The 8,662-nt window shown below is 43.9% G+C and overlaps 1 long non-coding RNA gene across 1 annotated transcript; it reads right to left on the reverse strand.

Moving 5' to 3' along the window:
* Positions 1–968: 968 nt before the first annotated feature.
* Positions 969–5,623, reverse strand: LOC134296435 (uncharacterized). Its single transcript, XR_010003178.1, has 2 exons — positions 3,628–5,623; positions 969–1,923 (listed from the first exon to the last, which is right to left on the reverse strand). It is a non-coding gene; the product is annotated as an uncharacterized LOC134296435 (long non-coding RNA).
* Positions 5,624–8,662: the final 3,039 nt, after the last annotated feature.

Here is an 8,662-nt window from a genome sequence, read left to right on the forward strand (position 1 = left end):
TGAATTCTGGAGACAAGGGTTTGATTCTTTGTTCCGCCACTAGGTGACCTTGGGCAAGTCATACACTCTCAGCCCAGAAACCCCTGTGATAGGGTGACCATTAGCCAGACATTACTTGAAGACATATGTAACGAAGTGTGAATTTTTTAGTTTACAGATGTCATGTTTAATTTCGTTTTAAATGGGTCAATGTTTCAGTTACTTTGCACTCATGAGTTGGTTGCCATGGAGAAGTGAGCGGAGGCAACTGCCGTTTTGGTGGAGAAGTGCAGGTTTGAAAAAGAAGCAGTTAGTCTGTGCCCTGATGAGGTACAGTGAAGACTGACCCTCAGTTGAAGGGATCAGGGAGACTTAAATGCTTATTTTTGAGTCAATTTAAAATAAGTTTGGTGACTTATTTTAAGATAGTCTGTCTCCTGATGAGGAACAGATAATCTGTGATTGTAATTCATAGGGTGACTGCAATTTAGAGCAGTAAAGAAAGAAGTGACATTTTAAGAAGTTTGAAACACCTCATTCTAACTTTGCAACTGTTACCATTACTGTAACCATTAAGCTTTGTGCCAGAATAAACGTGTTATTGTTCTTTTCAACATCGCAGCTTCTGTCATATATATATTACCATCAAAACAAACAAGAAGAAAGAAGAAAAACAAAAAAAATTAAAAGGTCTCCTCTCTAAGTAGCTAGTGGCTATATCTTCCCACAGTGGTGGCAAGCATGGATAATCCCCTTTACATCTGGTGGCCGTATTATAAACATCTTTAGAATTGGTGGCAGCAGTTATAATATAATAATATAAATTAAATAAACATTCCGACTTCTCTTCTTCGCAACATACAACAATAAATATGTAACTAGACCCCGCAGAAGTGATTTCAATTGCAGTGGTCAACCTGGCTGGGGGACACTGGATGCAATAGTTTAAAAAGTGCCTGGTGGGAATAAGATGTCAGTGAAACATGATCCATTATTCTGTCTGTCATGTCTTTAATATATAGCACAGCTCTGAGCTGTATATGTTTAGATTTCCTCAGGCAATCCTTGGCAAGGATGTGAAGATGCTTTGGAGAATGGTGACTTTCCCTCAGCATTGCTCTCCTTTGCTTTCCTGCCCATCTTCTCCAGAACAGGGGGGAAGGGAGACAGAGCCTGAGACCCCAATGGCTGTACCAGCCGGCCCAGGCTCTGACCAATATCTGCAAGCTCCAAATGAACCTGACATATGGCTGGTACCAGCTCTTGTAACCACAGACATTCCTGTTCCTGTATGGCTTTCAACCTAGCCGCCATGCTAGACAGCTGCCGCTCCATGTCTTTCCTCCTCCCTTCTGCCTGTTTTACAGCCATATTCAAGAAAAAAGATGATTTGGCTAGTGGAAGGGAATCTTCAGGAAAGATAATACAGGTACTATCCCTGTTCCCCAGTGTGGATAAAAGAAGGCAAGAGCAGGACTCTGGTACTTGGCTGTCTTGATCTGAATGTTGCGGCCCCACGAAACTTGCTGTTTTCAAGTCAGTTGCATCATCATTGAGGAAGCTTGGCGTGGAGGTATTATTCTGTGAAAGAGCTGAATTCATGTTCTTTAGACCCCGAATTGTGGGGGGATTTGAAGAAGAGAGGTCCTTTTCTGAGCTGAACGTGGGCAGAACTGGAGTGGCATTGAAAAGGTTGGTGTCCAATGCTTGTGCTGAAGGTGGGAGAATCCCATAACCTTTCTCTGAGGTTGGGACTCTGATGGTCAAGCTGAGGTCTGGGTGTGGAGCAACCATTTCCCCTTCTTCTTGAGGTGATACAAGAAGTATTTGGCCTGCATTCCCAGATTATCTGCAATGGCTGCCTTTTTCAACCCCCAAGGAAACCTGAGCACAGGCTACCAAGGAGGACTTTCACAACTACTTTGCAGTCTTCACCCACGTCCCCTAGGATAATTGAACATTTTTGTTAATCTTTGAATGATAATCAGGTCTGAGAGACACCATAAATCAAAACTATTAAATGCAAGTGGAGAAGCTCAAGTTTAATGTCTTGCAATTTTCAGAGCCCACCTCACATTTATATATATGTCTTCAGGTAGGTTCCAACTTATGACAACCCTAAAGTGACCCATAGAGCCCCGGTGGCAAAGTGCGTTAAAGCGCTGATCTGCTGAACTTGCAGACCGAAAGATCGCAGGTTCAAATCCCGGGAGCGGAGTGAGCGCCCACTGTTAGCTCCAGCTCCTGCCAACCTAGCAGTTCAAAAACATGCAAATGTGAGTAGATCAATAAGTACCGCTCCAGCAGGAAGGTAACGGGGCTCCATGCAGTCATGCCGGCCACATGACCTTGGAGGTGTCTGCGGACAACGCCGGCTCTTCGGCTTAGAAATGGAGATGAGCACCAACCCCCAGAGTCAGACATGACTGGACTTAACATCAGGGAAAACCTTTACCTTTTAAAGTGATCCAATCTCAATGTTTTCTTGGCCATATTTGTTCAGAGAAAGTTTGTCTTTGCTTTCTTCTGAGGCTGAGGGATTGTAACTTGTCTAAGATCAGCCAATGGATTTCCAGGGCTGAATGGGGATAGTCCCATGCTCAAGCCGTACTGATGCAATCAATACCATGATACACATTGCAAAATTAAAGTAAACATGGAATTGCCTGAAGTTCCTGCTAAGGAACTTATTTTTTTTTCTAATTTTGAATGTCTACAATTTAAAGCAATTTAAATCTGGCCTCAATTGTCCTGCTTTTGGTCTTCTGCTGTCAAAATGTCACTTGTATCATTCACAAGACAGAGGTCATTAACTTTTATATGCTTCTTTTTACAAGGAACCAGGAATATCGCTGACACCTTATAAAGAATAGAGTTCAAAAGACACCAAAACTGGGATGTGTTTCTATGAAAGGAGATTCATGAAAGCTGTGGTTCCTACTAGTAGGTAAAGGTAAAGGTTTCCCCTGACGTTAAGTCCAGTCGTGTCCGACTATGGGGGTTGGTGCTCATCTCCATTTCTAAGCCGAAGAGCCAGCGTTGTCCATAGACACTTCCAAGGTCATGTGGCCGGCATGACTGTATGGAACACTGTTACCTTCCCACTGGAGCGGTACCTATTGATCTACTCACATTTACATGTTTTCGAACTGCTAGGTTGGTAGAAGCTGGAGCTAACAGCGGGCACTCGCTCCGCTCCCCGGGTTTGAACCTGGGACCTTTCGGTCTCCCAGTTCAGCAGCTCAGTGCTTTATCACACTGAGCCACTGGAAGCTCCTACTAGTAGTTTCACCTAGTAGTCTTTGTGTTACTAATGTATATTATACCTCTGCTTGAATGCATCTGAATGGAAAGGAACCTTGGCTCTTCGAATCCAAGGGACATAAGAGAGAAACAGATACCTTGCAGCTGACAAGGGTTTTATTGAAGCAGGTAGGACTCCATGAAAACATTGAAAGATGTGGGCATGCTCCATTGGCAGCTTCTTCCTTCAGATTAAATGATTTCAAGGCTACACAATGGCTAAAATCATAATCTCTAGACCAGATACTTTGGACTTCGACTACAAGAAACTAAGGCAATGCAGGAATTCTGGGAGTATTGGTCCAAAACATGTGAAATACCAAGCTATGAGTTATTTTCACTCACCTGGTTATAGTCATGACCAGCCTTTCAGTGTCTAGTGGCTTCACCTAGCTGCATTTCAAGGCACATGACTGTTTTTAGACTAACCAATAGGAGCGAGGGGATGAGTTGTGAGGCACAATTGGTCCCAAAGAATAACCACCAGCCCAACTGAGGCCATGCTCCTCACTATGAGATTTTTAGTGTGTATGTGCATATGCGCCTCCCTTTTGTATAATGATTTACATGGTCCAGGGTAAGCTCAGCAACTGAAAACCAATGTGGGGGTAAAACCCTGGGAAATCCGAAAAAGTTATGAGCAGGATGTATGAATGGAGAGGTCTTTTACTTGGTTCAGAATGTTAGAGAGAGATATATTACAAGGTGCCGACACTTCTTGGGGAGAAAATTGGTAATAATTTCCACTTTTCCCCCAAGCCACCTTGGTCATTAAGCCATACTAGATAGGAGATTCTGGGAAATGTGTTAGAAATACAGAATTTCAGTATGACCTCAGATAATATATATTGAAATTAACAAAATCACTCTGTAGATTACTGCACAGTACTTCAAACCCTGGATCTCAAAGTACATTGCCTTGAGCTTTGCCTTGAATCTAAGGCTGAAAAATCTGTGGCACTTTAGAATGTCTCTTTCTACTTTTTTGTCCTTTCATTTAAAATAAAAAAAATAAATCCACCTTATTTAACACATTTTTTTCTTGAGAATTACAGTATAGGCTCACTTATCCAAGCCTCGCTTATCCAAGCCTCTGGATTATCCAAGCCATTTTTGTAGTCAATGTTTTCAATAAATCATGATATTTTGATGCTAAATTTGTAAATACAGTAATTACAACATAACATTATTGCGTATTGAACTACTTTTTCTGTCAAATTTGTTGTAAAACATGATGTTTTGGTGCTTAATTTGTAAAATCATAACCTAATTTGATGTTTAATAGGCTTTTCCTTAATTTGTCCTTATAATCCAAGATATTCCCTTATCCAAGCTTCTGCTGGCCCGTTTAGCTTGGATAAGTGAGACTCCACTGTACCTTTGAAATCTCTTCACTTGAGGTCATCTCACTGTCATATTGAAAACCGAGTGAAACAAAAGTAATACAACATAAAACACTTCTCATGCTTCAATCAGAATGGTAATCTTGTAAAAGGCAGTGTCCAACTGCATATAGATGGAAATAATATCAAGTCTTTCAAAATGTCATTTGGATGTATACATGCGTCATTCTAACCCCCCCCCCCCCCCCCATTTTTCTGTAACCAACTGCTTTATGCTCAGGTGTCTGACCTCAGAAAGGCCCCTTGTGATGCTGTGTGCTTGGATGGGCAACAATAATTGGTTGATATTTCCACAAAGAGATCTGTGAATGGCAGAGGGTGCTCTGGTTAATGACCTTGCACTTACATGGTGCGGGACTGCGACACTTCGAGAAAGAATGAGTTTATGACTAGAATAATAGAATCATAGAATAGTAGAGTTGGAAGAGACCTCATGGGCCATCCAATCCAACCCCCTGCCAAGAAGCAGGAAATTGCATTCAAAGCACCCCCGACAGATGGCCATCCAGCCTCTGTTTAAAAGCCTCCAAAGAAGGAGCCTCCACCACAGTCTGGGGTAGAGAGTTCCACTGTCGAACAGCTCTCACAGTGAGGAAGTTCTTCCTGATGTTCAGGTGGAATCTCCTTTCCTGTAGTCTGAAGCCATTGTTCCGTGTCCTAGTCTCCAGGGCAGCAGAAAACATGCTTGCTCCCTCCTCCCTATGACTTCCCTTCACGTATTTGTACATGGCTATCATGTCTCCTCTCAACCTTCTCTTCTGCAGGCTAAACATGCCCAGCTCTTTAAGCCGCTCCTCATAGGGCTTGTTCTCCAGACCCTTAATCATTTTAGTTGCCCTCCTCTGGACACATTCCAGCTTGTCAACGTCTCCCTTCAATTGCGGTGCCCAGAATTGGACACAGTATTCCAGGTGTGGTCTGACCAAGGCAGAATAGAGGGGTAGTGTGCCGTCCGCCAGACAATAAAAAAAAACTATAAAGCTGAAACGTGCCGTCCTTTATCCTTTAACAGATGAAGAACTAAATTCCAAGGCATCTAGAATTGCCCTCACCTTATTTTCTTTCTCATTAGTGTCAGCTAAGACACTCACTATTTCTAACTGAATCCTTGGCGTTAATGCGCTCGAGGACCTGGACTATCTTAGACACCAAACCCCTCCAAATACCGAAGGTCTCTTCAAGGTCTGTCTGTAATATGGATGGCACCCTTGTAATACCCAAGCTCTCAATTCTGTCCATTAATGTTACAATTCGCTCCCATGCCGAACCTAACCTCACATGGAGGAGCTCCTTTTCATCTATTAGATGGGCTAGCATCTTGGCTGAAGGGTGCTTTATCCTTTGGGGCCTTTCATTCCTACTTTCAGCCTCAGAAGGAGGTATACCATCTGCATCATCTTGAAATTGCATAGACATTATGTATTCTTAATAGCAAGTAAATTTACAACAAAGGCAAATGCAATATACCTGCAAGTAAACTTACAATAAAGGCAAATTCAATATATAATACAATTCACAGCACTTAACCATAGCAATATATATCACTAAGTAACTATACTTTACAAAGATTGTGACCTTTGGCGCCAGACTTTGGTGGGCAAGCTGCAAAATGCCAACTGACAGCAACTTGCCACCTGATACCTCCCTTGCCCGAGTGACGTAAACTGCCAAAATGGCGACTTCGCCAAATTTTCAAGCACCTCGTGCTCTGCGGCTCGAGGCCTGCCGCCGAAGGAGCACCGAGGCTGGCTTTGGAAAGGAGGAGAGAAAAGACGCCTCCTCCCCGCTGTGAAGGGAGGTCACCACCGCAGGTCGATGAGGCAGGTCACCACCGCAGGACGATGAGGCAGGTCACCACCGCAGGACGATGATGCAGGTCACCACCGCAGGACGATGAGGCAGGTCACCACCGCAGGACAATGAGGCAGGTCACCACCGCCAGGCGACCGTCCCGGCCGAGCGCTTCTGGACTCACCACCTCCGTGTAAGCCCAGGACCTACTGCTGGAGCTCCGCGGCTCGATGCCTGCCACCGAAGGAGCTCGGGGTAGATTGCTGGGTTTTGCACAGCCGTGCAATTGCAGAAACAGCCGCAGGGCTACGCGCACACACGCAAGCTGAAGAGCAGGATACTGCAGAGGCTGAAGAAATGGAGCCCCACTCTCTCACTTGCCTTTCGGCCTGGCAGCAAGCTTTCACTGCAACAGACCACAAAATCAAAGTCTCTATGGCCGTGCAAGCTAGCTGAAGCGGAAAAACCGCTGATCGTCCTCAAAACTGTGCCGTCCGCCAGACAATAAAAAAAAAACTATAAAGCTGAAACGTGCCGTCCTTTATCCGGGCGAACTGCAAATCCCTATAAGCTGTCCTAAAATATTGAACGACTGAGTCTGGAGAACTTCAAAAAAGGATGTTTATTCATACAAGGTTGTAAACCTGGCACAGATCTTAAAGTTGCAGAAAATGAAACAAATTTCCATAGGTTTTAGTTGCAGAATTATCCCTGGTTCCAGAAGGCAAAGGTGATTATAAAACCACTATACCCTAATCACGCTGTCTATATTAGAAGGAGAAACTCTTTCCTTCCCTATCTTTACAGCAAAGATTAGTTCTAGAAGCGATGGAATAACCCTGCTCCTCTAACTAGATTTCCTATTCCAGATCAGTATAATTCAATACTTATCTAATTTGGATAGGCTTAGATTGGCCTGGTTTTGAGGATGATTTGTCCCAGTTAGCCTTGCACAGCTCCAGCACGTTGGAAGACTATAGCCAGAATGAAACTCTAAAATGGAGACTAGACCCTGGTAAAAAGGGCGGTCCTAAGATGTTGTACTCTTTGACCAATCATTGCAAAGAAAACTGCAGCCAGCTCTTGCAGACTTCAAGCCACCTTTCCTGGGCTTTTGCAGCCAGAGGCTGAAACAAAATGCAAAGGAGGGAAAACAAACAAACGACCAATAAGTAAGGCAAACCATCGTCCTGGGGGACAGAACACTCCCCGCTTAAATTCCCAGGATGTGGGAATTTACCACTCAAAAACATACAAACACCTTTGCACATATGACAATACAAACACTAGAACTTTAAACATCTCCAATAAGCAACACGAGGTCACTAATTGGTCTGTCCAAAATGGACACTTTGTCTCTGTTGCAAGTCTTTAATTGAACTTTCCTGACCTTACCATCCGGGCAAGGAAAGGTCTTTAATACAATGCCCATGGGCCATGCATGGCGGGGCAAGTCTTTGTCCTTTAACAACACAACGTTGTTAACCTCAATGTTGTCCTGTGGGCTTTGCCAGATTCTTCTAGCTTGAAGCTGGCTTAAGTACTCAGCTTTCCACCTTTTCCAAAAGTGGTTGGCCAAGGACTGCACCTGTTTCCACAGGGCACGGTGAGTTCCGTCCGGAACTGGCAACATGATGTCCTTCCATCCTGGCACCTTTTGTGTCAAAATAAGTGCAGGAGTCAGTGGTTGTAAGTTCTCAGGGTCACTGGTAAGGGGAACCAGCGGCCGGTTGTTGATAATTGCGGTAACTTCCGCCATAAGTGTCACCAAAACATCATGCGTCAATGACCTATGACTCAAAAGCATGGCATTAAGGATTTTGCGACTAATACCAATCATCCTCTCCCAAACACCACCCATGTGGGAGGCGTGAGGAACATTGAAAGTCCACATAATTTGTTCAGTATTCGTAAAGTTCTGAACCTTTGGGTCTCTCCCAAACCTAGACACACAATTGAGTTCTTTGGTCGCACCTACAAAATTGGTGCCACAGTCCGACCGAATTGACTTAATTGGCCCTCTGAGGGCTATGAACCTTTTTAATGCGTTTAAAAATGATGAAGTGTCCATCCCTTCTATGACTTCTATATGGACAGCTCGTATTACTAAACAAGTAAACAAAACTGCCCACCTCTTGTTATTTACAACACCACCCCTGGTTTTCCTAGTGACAACCTCCCAAGGA

This window comes from Anolis carolinensis, chromosome 2, assembly GCF_035594765.1.
Source record: "Anolis carolinensis isolate JA03-04 chromosome 2, rAnoCar3.1.pri, whole genome shotgun sequence".
Classification (NCBI taxonomy): domain Eukaryota; kingdom Metazoa; phylum Chordata; class Lepidosauria; order Squamata; family Dactyloidae; genus Anolis; species Anolis carolinensis.